This window comes from Salmo salar, chromosome 11, assembly GCF_965601325.2.
Source record: "Salmo salar chromosome 11, fSalSal1, whole genome shotgun sequence".
In the NCBI taxonomy this organism is placed as follows: domain Eukaryota; kingdom Metazoa; phylum Chordata; class Actinopteri; order Salmoniformes; family Salmonidae; genus Salmo; species Salmo salar.
This window is the reverse complement of record NC_138301.1, coordinates 21,194,912-21,212,100: the sequence shown is the minus strand read 5'-3', so window position 1 is coordinate 21,212,100 and position 17,189 is coordinate 21,194,912. Positions and strand designations below refer to the sequence as shown.

General features: G+C 43.5%; 1 long non-coding RNA gene across 1 annotated transcript; it reads left to right on the top strand.

The window, feature by feature from the left end:
* Positions 1–3,436: 3,436 nt before the first annotated feature.
* On the top strand, positions 3,437–15,286 carry LOC123725238 (uncharacterized). The gene is made up of 3 exons (XR_006757752.2): positions 3,437–10,749; positions 13,854–13,888; positions 14,012–15,286. It is a non-coding gene; the product is annotated as an uncharacterized LOC123725238 (long non-coding RNA).
* The last annotated feature ends 1,903 nt before the right edge of the window (positions 15,287–17,189 follow it).

Below are 17,189 nucleotides of genomic sequence, written 5' to 3'. Positions count from 1 at the left end.
CAATTTTACCTCAACATTTCTATTTCCTTTTAATTTGTGAAGAGATCCTTTATTGTGGGGCATTTTCTAAATCAATGAGTGAGTTCACATGTCCATTTCCACAAATTCACATTTCCTAAATGATCCTGTATGAGGAAACCAACTCATGTAAAAGCTGATAAATATACACATGTATTCAATAAAACTTATTTGCTTGATATTTTATTCAGATCAATAGTTTAATCATTCTCTATTTCTGTTTAGGAAGATATGGTTAATATGAAAATGAATTCTTTCTCCATAGTAGTGAAAGATGTGCCTGATCTGGAAACTCAGGTCACCAAACAGGAACGAGAATCAATCAACCTTACATGCCATTTCACAGCTGCAAAAGATTATTCTGACAAGCCATTCTCCGTGTACTGGATCAAGACCATCAGCGAAGAAAGCACTTGTCTTTATTCCTTTTCTCATGAAATCCATGACGCACAAACCTATAACCAACACTGTCTCACTGATAAGGACTTGCTTAAAAGAGTGACACATACTTCATACCCCTCCCAAAATGGACGCAACTATCATCACCTTAAGATGAACAATGTCACACATTCGGACAGTGGACAGTATGTGTGTGCCTTAAACGTACAAGTATAAGGTGAAAAATGGTACTGTGAGGTAATCACTAATATGACAGTCACTGTGAAAGAGAATGACGAATTCAACAACCACACCTCCAAGAATGAAATGGCTCTGTTAAATAGTGAGTTACAGTACATTGTTAACACTAAACAATCTTATGCTCATGAATGAATAATACCTAATTGATATTCATTCTAAATGCTTTGTGTTTTAGATCCTTTCATACCACTGTATGTGGTGGGTGCCCTTTTCTTCTGCTTATTTGTTACTAGCATTGTCATTGTCATGAGGAAAAAGACCAACCTCTTATCATTACATGACAATCTAGACCCAAACTGTTACAGACCTATATCCATCCTGCCCTGCTTTTCTAAAGTCTTCAAAAGCCAAGTTAACAAACATATCACCGACCATTTCGAATTCCACCGCACCTTCTCCACTATGCAATCTGGTTTCCGAGCTGGTCATGGGTGCACCTCAGCCACGCTCAAGGTCCTATACGACATCATAACCGCCATAGATAAAAGACAGCACTGTGCAGCCGTTTTCATTGACTTGGCCAAGGCTTTCGACTCTGTCAATCACCGCGTTCTTATTGTCAGACTCAATAGCCTTGGTTTCTCAAATGACTGCCTCGCCTGGTTCACCAACTACTTCTCAGATAGAGTTCAGTATGTCAAATTGGAGGGCCTGTTGTCCGGACCTCTGGCAGTCTCTATGGGGGTGCCACAGGGTTCAGTTCTCGGGCCGACTCTTTTCTCTGTATATATCAATGATGTCGCTTTTGCTGCTGGTGATTCTCTGATCCACCTCTATGCAGACGACACCATTCTGTATACATCTGGCCCGTCCTTGGACACTGTGTTAACAAACCTCCAAACGAGCTTCAATGCCAAAAAACACTCCTTCCGTGGCCTCCAACTGCTCTTAAATGCAAGTAAAACTAAATGCATGCTCTTCAACCGATTGCTGTCCGCATTTGCCTGCCCGTCCAGCATCACTACTCTGGACGGTTCTGACTTAGAATATGTGGACAACTACAAATACCTAGGTGTCTGGTTAGACTGTAAACTCTCCTTCCAGACTCACATTAAGCATCTCCAAGCCAAAATTAAATTGAGAATCGGCTTCCTATTTCACAAAAAAGCCTCCTTTACTCCGAACATGCCCTCGTAAAACTGACTATCCTACCGATCCTTGTGTCATGACGTTGGCCTGTGGGTAAGGTTTATGACCCCCCCCCCCCCATAAATACCTTTCTCTCTTCCTCTCTTACTGACCCTACTGAAGGACTGCTGTCCTGTTAAATATAGAGAGTCTGGGAACATCAAACAAATGTGGAAAGGTACCACATATTTTGGTTAATAAAACCAGTTGGAAATATGCTTGGGAACGTAATGAGTATGTATGTCAGTTCGGTTGTCATCTGAGACATTATGACTGATGACAGGACGACATAAATTGTATCTGAGAAAGTATACACCCTCTAGTTATCAGAGTCACATGGAATTGTTATGCAATTGAAATGTTTGATATTGAAAATGTTTGTTAGGAGATGAAATGTAATTTTAGCTTCCGAATGAGAGATTTGGGTTTTCATAAGGAAAGTGCCCTGCTCGATCAGTGGCCCAACCCTGTGAAGAGACAGGGGTTATAAACGATGAAACACCTCCCTCCCCCTCCCCACTATATAATCCTTTGACGAAAAGATAATCAGGTAGTTCCAGTACGGGAGGGCTGCAGCCTCCACGTTAGAAGGAGACACACATATCAAGGACAGAACTATGCCAACCTCGGCGGGAGCTTTGATGGCGAATGGTATGAACTTTGAGATTATTCACTACAGAAGTGATACTTCCTAGCCGTTGAGTTAACAGCTGACGCTGTCGACGTGGGCTAGGAAAGGACGGACGACGGATCCAGTCTAACAGACGGACGAAGATACCACCACGTATCCAATTTACCACCAGAGACATTGTTCCGAGTACAGGAAGATCTGTTGGCCAACCCGGCCAGCATCTACGACCAATCTACCGAAGCGCAGCTCAGAGTAAATATTTATTGCATTTTCCTTTTCCAAATGGGCGGTAATTTAGAATGCATAAGATAATGTATTTACGATAGCATAGCTGCTGTTTCTTTGTTCCTAAATCTTCCCTCTCTTTCATTCAAGCCCAACCCCCTTTCCTTTGTGTAACCAGCCTTGATACAGGTTCCGTCCACCAGGACGCTTTCTGTATGACATCATTGTATTCTGTGTATTTGTCATTCTGTGTGATTAGTTAGGTATTTAGTAAATAAATAATTAAACCCAATTTTGTATTGCTGATTCAACTTGTTAGCCAGGGTTCGTGAAGATAGCCAAGAATTTACAACTTTCATTATGAGACTGAAAATAAGGCGAGGGTTGAGATTGACGGCTATCGATGTAAAATATTACTAAGTATTTTAAGAGTTTATTCGGAAGATAACGGCTCTATAAACGTTCTTCCGTGGTGCCCCGACTTTCTAGTTAATTACATTTACATGATTAGCTTAATCAGGTAATATTAATTACAGAGAAATCATTTTATAAGTTAGCCTGTCATATCACTTAATCCGGCATAGCCAAAGACACGAAATTTGGAGCCCCCGTGCGAGGAATCTAAAATAGGATGAAGCTTTCATTTTGATTCAGCCTATATAGAATTGAAAAGCAGATTACATAATATACCAAGTTTATTATATACATTATGGGAAGTGTAGATCGGAATTATTGGTGCGTGTGTGCTCTGGAGAATCGCCTCCGTGTTGTGCTCTGACGTAGTCAGTGGGTAGCATAAGCTATACAGTTCTGTAGGAGGACTGATAAAGCTATCTGAGAAATAGCGCGTTTGGCCAAACGCTAAGTATTTCTGCCTCTCGCGTTTCAGACGCGTGTTGGCTAGGTCATTATTAATTTCTCGAGCGAGGACAAAGAGCCAGCCGATTGAAATTTAGGAGAGATTAGCTTGACCAGCGATAAGTATCTCTCTGTCTCTCGCGTTTCGATGCGAGCAGACCACGGTGCAGTTCGTTGTTTCCCGCGAGTTCCGGTTAAAACATCGTCAAATATCGCCGAAAAGGGTTTGAACATAATACGTTATAAGTAAAACCTTTCCCTTGCCAAGGGAATCCTATGTTGAGCATTGTTCAGGCATCAAGTAGCATTAGCTTGCTCGAGATGCTAAGCTAACAAAATGGAAAACAGCCATTTTGTTTGTGCCACATTGTAATTCATCCGACTTGAGTTGGATTTCAGCGTGTGCCAGCAGGGACCTTCCTTCAAATAATTAGTCAGGTGACACTCAAGTCGTTACTCGTGATATCCAGACGGATATCGATGTCTTATTCAATTGAACTAATAAGTGAAATTGCCAGATTTAAATTCTCAAGTTTAAATAATATCCAAATTGATGAGTTTTCTAAATGAGACATTGTAATCTTTTTTCCACATTAACCTAGATGATAAACCTCTCAGGTTAATTAAAGTTTAAATCCCATATAGCCTATACAGGTTTGATTTATCATTAAAATTGATCAATCAGTAAAATTTGTTTTTGCAAAACCCATTCAGTAATCCAGTACTGACAGAAGTCCCGCCCCAGCGGGAATCCCATGTGGCTTCGGCCCAAGGAAGAAGTGTACCATAGTGGGGAGTGTTCCCAACATTTGATCTACTGTTTACACTTATGATATCCAATCAATGGAGATTGTATGGATTATCATCTCATTCAATTTAATAAGTTAAATTGTTGAACATACCTTAATGTTCTTGCAATCAAATGAGACACTTTTAAACTTCCCATATTAACCAACACCTCAGGTTAATTCAAGTTTAATACCCAGATAGCCTACCCAGGTAGGATTAATCATTGGCATTGATTAATTAATTCAATTTGCTTTTGCAAATTCATTCACGTCCAACTTCCACATTACTGGTACAGTACTGATGGTTTGTCAACATCTATAAATAGATTAAACTTGTCTTTGCAGCTTCCAATGAATTCCAAACCCAAACATTGAAAAAAAAATAGGAACATTTTTCCTCTAAATTTTTCTAATAATGTGCAAGCTACCAAAGGAGGTGGTCACCACTCCTCCGCTAATTAGTGAACCTCCACCCATAAAAGGATTGATCTCTGACCTCAGCAGTGATACCAACCCTAATTATGCCATTAGAAAAACAACAGCCGAAATTGCGAACGCTCTCCAAAATCAACCATCAAATACAGGCTTTGTGACTGTTCTCTCCACTTTAGCACTTATGTATCGCCATCAAAGGTTGGCATCGGTCCAATACCACAGTGCACAGCTGAAGCACGTGCAAGACATGGCTAACATGAGGGCACAGGTGGAGAGAACTGAGCAACTATTGACAAAAGCAGGAAATGAAAACATTCTGCTAGTCGAGGAACTGCGTTTGAAATCGGAACAATTAAAAGTAATTGCAAATACTTATGACGATGAACGAGCACAAACTCTCCAACAAAATCGTCATCTGCAGGAACAACTCGATTTAGCCAAAACTAAATGCGATGTAGTCCACGCCAAACTAGATAAATCTGTCGAGTTATCTACAAACAGGAACGCGCAATTTGATAACATGCAGGCAGTTTTGTTGAACGTTACTCAAGGTAACAATGTTCTACTCCAAATTCTGCAGACCAAAGACGATCAGTTGATGAACACAATGACTAAGTTGGATGACAAATCAGCAGAACTTATTGAAGTCGCTGACCAAATGAATGATGAGAGAACTCAGGTGATGAGGATGGAAATATTGATTTCTAAGCAAGCAAAGGAAATCTCATCACTGAATCTCTCGCTCCGTACTCGAGACCTCTATCTGCAAACCATGACAGATAAGTTTGAGACCGAAAGGAGCAGGTGTGACACTCACGTGTCCAAAATTGGTACTCTAAGCGCTCAAGTGGACTCTGCAATGCAGCAGAAGACCACCCTTAGGTACCATCTGGAGGAAGTCCAGAATGGTCACGCTCTACAGCATGACTACCCATCCAAGCAACCGGAGTCCGGTACTCAAAGGAGTGAAGACGATAGGTTTCAGACATTGCCTCCATCATGTGTCCCTCAGTCTTCTCCTCTTGGCCATTCGGCACTGAGTAATATGGAGCCTCTTGGCCAACAAAGCCAAAGCTTGGCTTCTCCTCTTGGCCTGTCGGCCCCAATTTCTCCACAGGATGAAGCCAACCCTCTCCGCCCGCTTGGCGCGGAATACCTTGACAAACTCGTCAAGAATTTCCCCACCTTTGACCCCGTTCCAGGTCAGCCAAACGATACTGAGACGTTCCTAGCTGACATAGAGGACGCGTTGGGTGGCTACCCGAATGCTACGGGTTCTGACAGGGTTTACCTGTTGAAGCGAACGTCGAATAGACACGTGACGAGGTTCATTCGCCTACAACAGCAACACGTGCTAAATGACTACGCTAAACTTGCCACAGCTTTGAAATTAGAATTCAGTGGTTCTGCGACTCGCAAACACGATAGCTCACTGGCTAACACGGTCAAACAAGCTCGGAACGAACACCCACAAGCTTTCTATCATAGGCTTCGTTCAGCTTACTTTGGCCTACTCACGGAAACAGGAATGGAAGAGCTGTTACCATTCAAACAAATGTTTCTGTCGAACATGTATCCCACCTTCATTACCTACTTGGGCCCTGCAGCCCACGTTGGCTTGCCTATCTTACAACTCAGAGAGCTTGCAAGCACAGCTTTTGAGGCATCAAAAGTTCACAACGCTAAGAGCCCTGACCACTCGGTTTTGAAGTTTAACCAGGAGCACTCACTCCAGTTAGAGGGTGCATTATCAGGTATTGGAGCGTCGAGAGATGACGCACAACAACAGTTTCTACCACGAAACCATGATTCCAATAACCTCCGCGGTCGAAATAACTGTAAAGTACGTAGCCATCAACATGACTACCGCTACAATCGACCCGTTCGCTACGTTCCTGCACCCAACCCACAAAAAGTGTCAGAGCACAAGGGTAACAAAGGGTTGAAGGACGATCAAAACGTAGACCAATGTTCTCCAGAAGTCCCACTACGGGAAGAACTTAAGCGAGAACAATTTGAGAAAAGGGTAAAAGATAAGTCACAAGGACTAGACGGGGAATTACCGGACACCAGGTCCGCAGGAATTAACACCCATAGCAAGGACGTTAAAGTTCAAATTTCTCCCGCTCTCATTCAAGACCCTATCCAGGGCCCGCTTGATCAAGAAACAAGCCCCCGGGCTCTGTCTATAGACTCTGATACAAAAGTTGCGAAGAAAAAGGTCAAACGCTTCGTTAAAGCCAAGCTCACTCAAAATCGGAAAAGTCAATCTGCTTCCATCTTGAACAGACATGGCACATCACGTCGTTGCGAACGACCACTCCACTTTGTGGGGAATATGTCCACTAACCACGAATCTAAACGGCCATACCTGGAAACAGTCCTGGAGGACTGCTTAGCTTGTCATGCGCTAATTGATTCGGGTGCGACAATATCACTCATCTCTCAAACATTGTTTGATGATCTAAAAAGGGCTTTGAAGCCAACTAAACGTTGGTTAAAAGTGGAACGATGCGACACTACACTTCGAGGGGTCACTCAGACTACCTCGCCTCTCACATTGAGAGTCATGCTGAAACTACACTTCCAGGACGTATCGCTCGTTCACCCTGTGTATGTTACCAGCCTCGAAACTGTAACCCTGCTACTTGGAGCAGACTTGATGGATCGGTTACTCCCATTGATGGATTGGAAAACCAACCAGGTATGGTCACAGGCCACAGTGCCTTCTCCACTGACCACACTGTCTTCCCCTAACGCTAGCTGCAATGCAGTCATTCACGAGGGGTATCTGTCGAAAGCACCCCTTTGGGAAAAGACGTTTAGAAACCTCTTGGTACAAAATCCGATCCACGGAGATAGTACGATATCTCGACACATTCCATCAGCCAACCTGATTGACCATTCTTTTCATGATTTCGAGCCAGCTGTCTCTGTGAATAAGCAACTTCCCTCCTCCTTGCAGTCGTGCAATACGATAGTTGAGATGAACTTCCCTTGCTCTTCGGACACTTCCGCAAGCACTGCGGCCGTCTCAGCAAGAAAAACATTGATGTGCAGAGTACACTCTGCTTCCGATGATACACCTTCCGCTTTGTTGGGGACTGTCACCCCTTACAATGACACTAATGGCGTCAGTCCAGCAACTGACCCGATGACTCCCACTGGTGAAACACTTTGCGATATCACAGACCGATATCCTCGTCTCAGTTTGCAGGTACTGAAGAGGTTGCCACACGCGGACGCGGTGGTGACTGACAGACCTCGACAGCCACTGAGGGTGTTGAAGCACAAACACCAGGAGATTTGGTTGAAAGGTTACAGCCATTCTCATAATAACGCGGCCACGGACAACTCGTACATAGGGTCCGACCTTTTCGTTTGCGCCTCGGACACCAACACCACCCGCTGGTGGGGGGGTCCCGAGACACAAAGGGGGGGAATAGTAGCCCAGACCCATGATGAGCCTCATCGAGGCCGGTGGGGGGGTCGAGACTACGGACAACACCGTACGAGGCCGCCAGAGCATAAATCAAATCTAGTTGTAAACTCCCCTATGAGAACAGTGAGGAGCAGACAGGCCCCTAGATGGGGATTATCTTAGAAGACATCTAAGATAGTACTGAGGTGTACCACACTGGTCGTAAAGGAAGTCCAATGGACTTGTCCACCTCCAAAACAAATGGCAACAATAATCATTCCTTGCCATGTGTAGGTTCAACTACAATACAACTAGTAATATGCTCCAATCATGTGTTCCGGTAGATAATATTTCAGAATAAATCGGTAGGACAACTGGACCCCTTGAATACCAGTACCAATACCACAGTCAGTCCAGCAACACTCAGTAAGAGGATTAGTAACCTCACAAGTTAAATTGCTATTGATAATAGCGACATAGGAGTCACTCAGAGTGCAACACGGGGAAGGGAATCTCCATTGCACTCTTCCAATGGTTAACACATGCCACTAATAAATAGAACCCTCCGTCAGGAGAAAAGTTATTAGAAGTCATGAACCATGATCACACCACGTACGACTGGTCTAATACTTAGAGTACTTCCGTCGTGAGGTTAGCTCCTCCGTGGATAACATAGCTATGAAATAGACTTCATACATACCGCCACTACAATAGTGGAAGACACCGTGACTTGTAGAAAACTACTACAGACTCCCTTGACACCAATTCTGACTGACCTCCAGGCATTGACCTGAAAATTACCTGACTACGTCAGACTCATTCTGAACAAGTTGTAATCTGCCAGGATACTTGGTTTTCTTCCCTTGACATGCGCGATTGTGTAAGCATAAACGCACATGCACAACGGAACATCCAATTAGGATTTATGCTAGGATCACTTAAGGGTCCAAGCAAAATACCAGCCTTAGTAAAGTTGAACGTTTACTTCTAGGCCTGTGACTCTACAGCACTCACCAGTTTTCTAACCAGAAGTCCATAGGTCATCCTGTAGACTGCCCAAAACTAGTGCCTTACAGCTGTAGACTTATCATATAGTTGTCAACTTAGGATAGTACCCTAAGCGCCACCCCGCAAATTAGGAAAGCCCGAGATATGTCATTAGACAATGCCATGATAGGGTCATTTTGCCAAGACCATGGACGTAGATAGAATACAGTCCAATTAGATGATTAAGGTGGCATAACTATATTTTGTTTTGTTTATGCTTTCATTCATTTTGTTTCATTTTCTTCGGCACATAGAAAGTGATAGAGCCATAAACAACTCCCCCATACAACCATCAGTTAGTGCCACAACGCCGCTCATTTGGGGGGAAATGTAATGATATATTTCATGAGTGTGTGTGCGTTGTTAACATCTGCCTAAGTTACTGCCCAGATATTCCAGTCTGGACGACCAGACGACGGGTCCGGAACGGCGATCCCAATCCGGACATCCGCTGCCGAGCCATGGAACGGACATCTTCATTTGCAGAGACCCTACCCGGGTCGACCACCAGAGGGGGGACTGCAATAGCAACCACCAACTGGACATCTACTGCCCAGCCTTGGAGCGGACTTCTTCATTTGCAGACACCCTACCCGGGTCGACCGCCAGATGGGGACCACAACGATGATCCACAACTAGGACAACCCACGTTCATTTTTATGTTGGGTTATAACATGCAGGTTAATCGCAAGATTGAACCCAACATGGGGGGACTGTCATGACGTTGGCCTGTGGGTAAGGTTTATGACCCCCCCCCCATAAATACCTTTCTCTCTTCCTCTCTTACTGACCCTACTGAAGGACTACTGTCCTGTTAAATATAGAGAGTCTGGGAACATCAAACAAATGTGGAAAGGTACCACATATTTGGTTAATAAAACCAGTTGGAAATATGCTTGGGAACGTAATGAGTATGTATGTCAGTTCGGTTGTCATCTGAGACATTATGACTGATGACAGGACGACATAAATTGTATCTGAGAAAGTATACACCCTCTAGTTATCAGAGTCACATGGAATTGTTATGCAATTGAAATGTTTGATATTGAAAATGTTTGTTAGGAGATGAAATGTAATTTTAGCTTCCGAATGAGAGATTTGGGTTTTCATAAGGAAAGTGCCCTGCTCGATCAGTGGCCAACCCTGTGAAGAGACAGGGGTTATAAACGATGAAACACCTCCCTCCCCCTCTCCACTATATAATCCTTTGACGAAAAGATAACCAGGTTGTTCCAGTACGGGAGGGCTGCAGCCTCCACGTTAGAAGGAGACACACATATCAAGGACAGAACTATGCCAACCTCGGCGTGAGCTTTGATGGCGAATGGTATGAACTTTGAGCTTATTCACTACAGAAGTGATACTTCCTAGCCGTTGAGTTAGCAGCTGCCGCTGTCGACGTGGGCTAGGAAAGGACGGACGACGGATCCAGTCTAACAGACGGACGAAGATACCACCACGTATCCAATTTACCACCAGAGACATTGTTCCGAGTACAGGAAGATCTGTTGGCCAACCCGGCCAGCATCTACGACCAATCTACCGAAGCGCAGCTCAGAGTAAATATTTATTGCATTTTCCTTTTCCAAATGGGCGGTAATTTAGAATGCATAGGATAATGTATTTACGATAGCATAGCTGCTGTTTCTTTGTTCCTAAATCTTCCCGCTCTTTCATTCTAGCCCAACCCCCTTTCCTTTGTGTAACCAGCCATGATACAGGTTCCGTCCACCAGGACGTTTTCTGTATGACGTCATTGTATTCTGTGTATTTGTAATTCTGTGTGATTAGTTAGGTATTTAGTAAATAAATAATTAAACCCAATTTTGTATTGCTGATTCAACTTGTTAGCCAGGGTTCGTGAAGATAGCCAAGAATTTACAACTTTCATTATGAGACTGAAAATAAGGTGAGGATTGAGATGACGGCTATCGATGTAAAATATTACTAAGTATTTTAAGAGTTTATTCGGAAGATAACAGCTCTATAAACGTTCTTCCGTGGTGCCCCGACTTTCTAGTTAATTACATTTACATGATTAGCTTAATCAGGTAATATTAATTACAGAGAAATCATTTTATAAATTAGCCTGTCATATCACTTAATCCGGCATAGCCAAAGACACGACACTTGACTTCGGCGATGTCATTTACAAAATAGCCCCCAACACTCTACTAAGCAAATTGGATGTAGTCTATCACAGTGCCATCCATTTTGTCACCAAAGCCCCATATACTATCCACCACTGTGACCTGTATGCTCTCGTTGGCTGGCCCTCGCTACATATTTGTCGCCAAACCCACTGGCTCCAGGTCATCTACAGTTGAAGTTGGAAGTTTACATACACCTTAGCCAAATACATTTAGTCCGTTTTTCACAATTCCTGACATTTAATCCTAGTAAAAATTCCCTGTTTTAGGTCGGTTAGGATCACCACATTATTTTAAGAACGTGAAATGTCAGAATAATAGTAGAGAGAATGATTTCAGCTTTTATTTCTTTCATCAAATTCCCAGTAGGTCAGAAGTTACATACACTCAATTAGTATTTGGTAGCATTGCCTTTAAATTGTGGGTCAAACGTTTCGGATAGCCTTCCAGAAGCTTCCCACAATAAGTTCGGTGAATTTTGGCCCATTCCTCTTGACAGAGCTGGTGTAACTGAGTCAGGTTTGTAGGCCTCCTTGCTCACACACGCTTTTTCAGTTCTGTCCAGTAATGTTCTATAGGATTGAGGTCAGGGCTTTGTGATGGCCACTCCAATACCTTGACTTTGTTGTCCTTAAGCCGTTTTGCCACAACTTTGGAAGTATGCTTGGGGTCATTGTCCATTTGGAAGACCCATTTGCGACCAAGCTTTAACTTCCTGACTGATGTCTTGAGATGTCGCTCTCCAAAAAGTACGATCTTTGTCCCCATGTGCAGTTGCAAACCGTAGTCTGTCTTTTTTATGCCGGTTTTGGGTCAGTGGTTTCTTCTTTGCTGAGTGGCCTTTCAGGTTATGTCGATATCGGACTCGTTTTACTATGGATATAGATACTTTTGTACCTGTTTGCTCCAGCATCTTCACAAGATCCTTTGCTGTTGTTCTGGGATTGATTTGCACTTTTCGCACCAAAGTACATTCATCTCCAGGAGACAGAACGCATCTCCTTCCTGAGCGGTATGATGGCTGTGTGGTCCCATGGCGTTTATATTTGCGTACTATTGTTTGTACAGATGAACGTGGTACCTTCAGGCGTTTGGAAATTGCTCCCAAGTGTAACAGTGTAGGTTCCGTCCCTCTCTTCGCCCCAACCTGGGCTCGAACCAGGGACCCTTGCACACATCAACAACTGACACCCACGAAGCATCGTTACCCATCGCGCCACAAAAGCCTCGGCCCTTGCAACGCAAGGGGAAACCCTACTTCAAGTCTCAGAGCGAGTGACGTCACTGATTGAAACGCTATTAGCACGCACCACCGCTAACTAACTAGCCATTTCACATCGGTTACACAAGGATGACCCAGACTTGTGGAGGTCTACCATTTTTTTCTGAGGTCTTGGCTGATTTCTTTTGATTTTTCCATGATGTCAAGCAAAGAGACACTGAGTTTGAAGGTAGGCCTTGAAATACATCCACAGGTACACCTCCACTTGACTCAAATGATGTCAATTAGAAGCTTCGAAAGCCACGACATTTTCTGGAATTTTCCAAGCTGTTTAAAGGTACAGTCAATTTAGTGTATGTAAACTTCTGACCCACTGGAATTGTGACACAGTGAATTATAAGTGAAATAATCTGTTTGTAAACAATTGATGGAAAAATTACTTGTGTCATGCACAAAGTAGATCCTAACCGACTTGCCAAAACTATAGTTTGTTAACAACAACTTTGTGGAGTGGTTGAAAAACTAGTTTTAATGACTCCAACCTAAGTGTATGTAAACTTCTGACTTCAACTGTAGATGGAAACAGAAAAGTCTGAGACTTCTGGGTAAAACACTGGGGTAAATCCTGTATGGAAATGCACCACTTGTCAGGTCAGGGAGTCTGGAAAAACTCCTGGTCGTCCCCAAAGCCAACACCTCCTTTGACAGCCTTTCCTTCCAGTTCTCTGCTGCCAATGACTGGAACGAATTGCAAAAATCACTGAAGCTGGAGACATATCTTCCTCACTAACTTTCAGAATCAGCTGTCAGAGCAGCTTAACGATCACTGTACCTGTACACAGCCCATCTGTAAATAGCACACCCAACTACCTCAACCCCATAATTTTATTTTTTTGTTTGCTCTTTTGCACCCCAGTATCTCTACTTGCACATCATCATCTGCACATCTATCACTCCAGTGTTAATGCTAAATTGTAATTATTTTGCCGCTATGGCCTATTTATTGCCTTACCTCCCTAACCTTACTACATTTGCACCCACTGTACATAGATTTTTTCTATTGTGTTATTGACTGTACATTTGTTTATCCCATGTGTAACTCTGTGTTGTTGTTTTTGTCACACTCCTTTGCTTTATCTTGGCCAGGTTGCAGTTGTAAATGAGAATTTGTTCTCAACTGGCCTACCTGGTTAAATAAAGGTTAAATAAAAAAATAAAAACATGCTGCTAATGATTTAATACAATACATATTTATTCTAGAATGATAATACTTATTATTGATCTATTACAGAGATCAAGATGGAGAGGAGATGCATGACTCAGACTGTGAGTGTGCATTGTGCATGTTTATTCCATAATAGGAATGTGTGAATTTGTTCATAGAAATACAGTGCTGCTGACTGCAGCTCAAACCCATCTAATCCCACTACTTCCTCTTTCTGGGTGTAGGCTCCCATTATGCTGTGAGCAGAAGAGAGGATGAGGGGCCCTAATCACTTCTGAAGCTGACTGAAGGGAGAGATCCTGTTACTGCACAGAACAGGGCCGAGGAACACTGCACAGAACAGGGCTGAGGAACATGCTGATGTTGCTGCCGAGCCCTATTCTGTGGTCATGCTCAATACTGAATATGAGGCCTTTGACCCCCAGGCCTCACAGACGTCATGCACCTGACCACCTCAGGATTGGAACGAAAGTATGAATTACTAACAACCAATAGTTACTCATATCATGTAGATATTGTGTTTAGACCGGGGTTGGGGTGGGGCCACCAGGGGTTTGTTTGGGATGGGGGTCAAATCAAATCAATGTTATTTGTCACATGCACCGAATACAACAGGTATAGACTTTACAGTGAAATGCTTACTAAAATACCTAAAAAAAATAAAGAAATAAAAGTAACATAATTAAAGAGCAGCAGTAAAATTACAATAGCGAGGCTATATACAGGGGGTACTGGTAAAGAGTCAATATGCGGGGGCACCGGTTAGTCTAAGTAATTGAGGTAATATGTACATTTAGGTAGAGTTATTAAAGTGACTATGCATAGATAATATGCTGCAATTGTTTATGTGTCGGGGGGCTAGGATCAGTCTGCTATATCTGGAGTATTTATCCTGTCTTATCCGGTGTCCTGTGTGAATTTAAGTATGCTCCCTTTAACTCTCTCTCTTTCTCTCGGAGGACTTGAGCCCTAGGACCATGCCTTAGGACTACCTGGCCTGATGACTCCTTGCTGTCCCCAGTCCACCTGGTCGTGCTGCTGCTCCAGTTTCAACTGTTCTGCCTGGAACCCTGACCTGTTCACCGGACGTGCTATCTTGTCCCGGACCTGCTGTTTTCGACTCTCTCTCTCTACTCAAATCAAATCAAATCAAAATCAAATTTTATTTTTTATATAGCCCTTCATACATCAGCTGATATTCTCAAAGTGCTGTACAGAAACCCAGCCTAAAACCCCAAACAGCAAGCAAAGCATGTGAAAGAAGCACGGTGGCTAGGAAAAACTCCCTAGGAAAAACTCCCTAGAAAGGCCAAAAACCTAGGAAGAAACCTAGAGAGGAACCAGGCTATGAGGGGTGGCCAGTCCTCTTCTGGCTGTGCAGGGTGGATATTATAACAGAACATGGTCAAGATGTTAAAATGTTAAAATGTTCATAAATGACCAGCATGGTCAAATAATAATAATCATAGTAGTTGTCGAGGGTGCAACAAGCACATCCGGTGAACAGGTCAGGGTTCCATAGCCGCAGGCAGAACAGTTGAAACTGGAGCAGCAGCACGGCCAGGTGGACTGGGGACAGCAAGGAGTCATCATACCAGGTAGTCCTGAGGCATGGTCCTAGGGCTCAGGTCCTCCGAGAGAAAGACAGAAAGAGAGAAAGAGAGATTTAGAGAGAGCATATTTAAATACACACAGGACACCGGATAAGACAAGAGAAATACTCCAGATGTAACAGACTGACCCTAGCCCCCCGACACATAAACTACTGCAGCATAAATACTGTAGGCTGAGACAGGAGGGATCAGAAGACACTGTGGCCCCATCCGATGATACCCCCGGACAGGGCCAAACAGGCAGGATATAACCCCACCCACTTTGCCAAAGCACAGCCCCCACACCACTAGAGGGATGTCTCCAACAACCAACTTACCGTCCTAAGACAAGGCCGAGTATAGCCCACAACGATCTCCGCCATGGCACAACCCAAGGGGGGGGGCGCCTAACCCAGACAGGAAGACCACGTCAGTGACTCAACCCACTCAAGTGACGCACCCCTCCCATGGACGGCATGGAAGAACACCAGTAGGCCAGTGACTCAGCCCCTGTAAAAGGGTTAGAGGCAGAGAATCCCAGTGGAAAGAGGGGAACCGGCAAGGCAGAGACATCAAGGGCGGTTCGTTGCTCCAGCCTTTCCGTTCACCTTCACACTCCTGGGCCAGACTATACTTAATCATAGGACCTACTGAAGAGATAAGTCTTCAGTAAAGACTTAAAGGTTGAGACTGAGTCTGCGTCTCTCACATTGGTAGGCAGACCATTCCATAAAAATGGAGCTCTATAGGAGAAAGCCCTACCTCCAGCCGTTTGCTTAGAAATTCTAAGGGACAATTAGGAGGCCTGCGTCTTGTGACCGTAGCGTACGTGTAGGTATGTACGGCAGGACCAAATCGGAAAGATAGGTAGGAGCAAGCCCATGTAATGCTTTGTAGGTTAGCAGTAAAACCTTGAAATCAGCCCTTGCCTTAACAGGAAGCCAGTGTAGGGAGGCTAGCACTGGAGTAATATGATCAAATTTTTTGGTTCAAGTCAGGATTCTAGCAGCCGTATTTAGCACTAACTGAAGTTTATTTAGTGCTTTATCCGGGTAGCCGGAAAGTAGAGCATTGCAGTAGTCCAGCCTACAAGTAACAAAAGCATGGATTAATTTTTCTGCGTCATTTTTGGACAGAAAATTTCTGATTTTTGCAATGTTACGTAGATGGAAAAAAGCTGTCCTTGAAACAGTCTTGATATGTTCTTCAAAAGAGAGATCAGGGTCCAGAGTAACGCCGAGGTCCTTCACAGTTTTATTTGAGACGACTGTACAACCATCCAGATTAATTGTCAGATTCAACAGAAGATCTCTTTGTTTCTTGGGACCTAGAACAAGCATCTCTGTTTTGTCCGAGTTTAAAAGTAGAAAGTTTGCAGCCATCCACTTCTTTATGTCTGAAACACAGGCTTCTAGCGAGGGCAATTTTGGGGCTTCACCATGTTTCATTGAAATGTACAGCTGTGTGTCGTCCGCATAGCAGTGAAATTTAACATTATGTTTTCGAATGACATCCCCAAGAGGTAAAATATATAGTGAAAACAATAGTGGTCCTAAAACGGAACCTTGAGGAACACCGAAATGTACAATTGATTTGTCAAAGGACAAACCATTCACAGAGACAAACTGATATCTTTCCGATAGATAAGATCTAAACCAGGCCAGAACTTGTCCATGTAGACCAATTTGGGTTTCCAATCTCTCCAAAAGAATGTGGTGATCGATGGTATCAAAAGCGGCACTAAGATCTAGGAGCACGAGGACAGATGCAGAGCCTCGGTCTGACGTCATTAAAAGGTCATTTACCACCT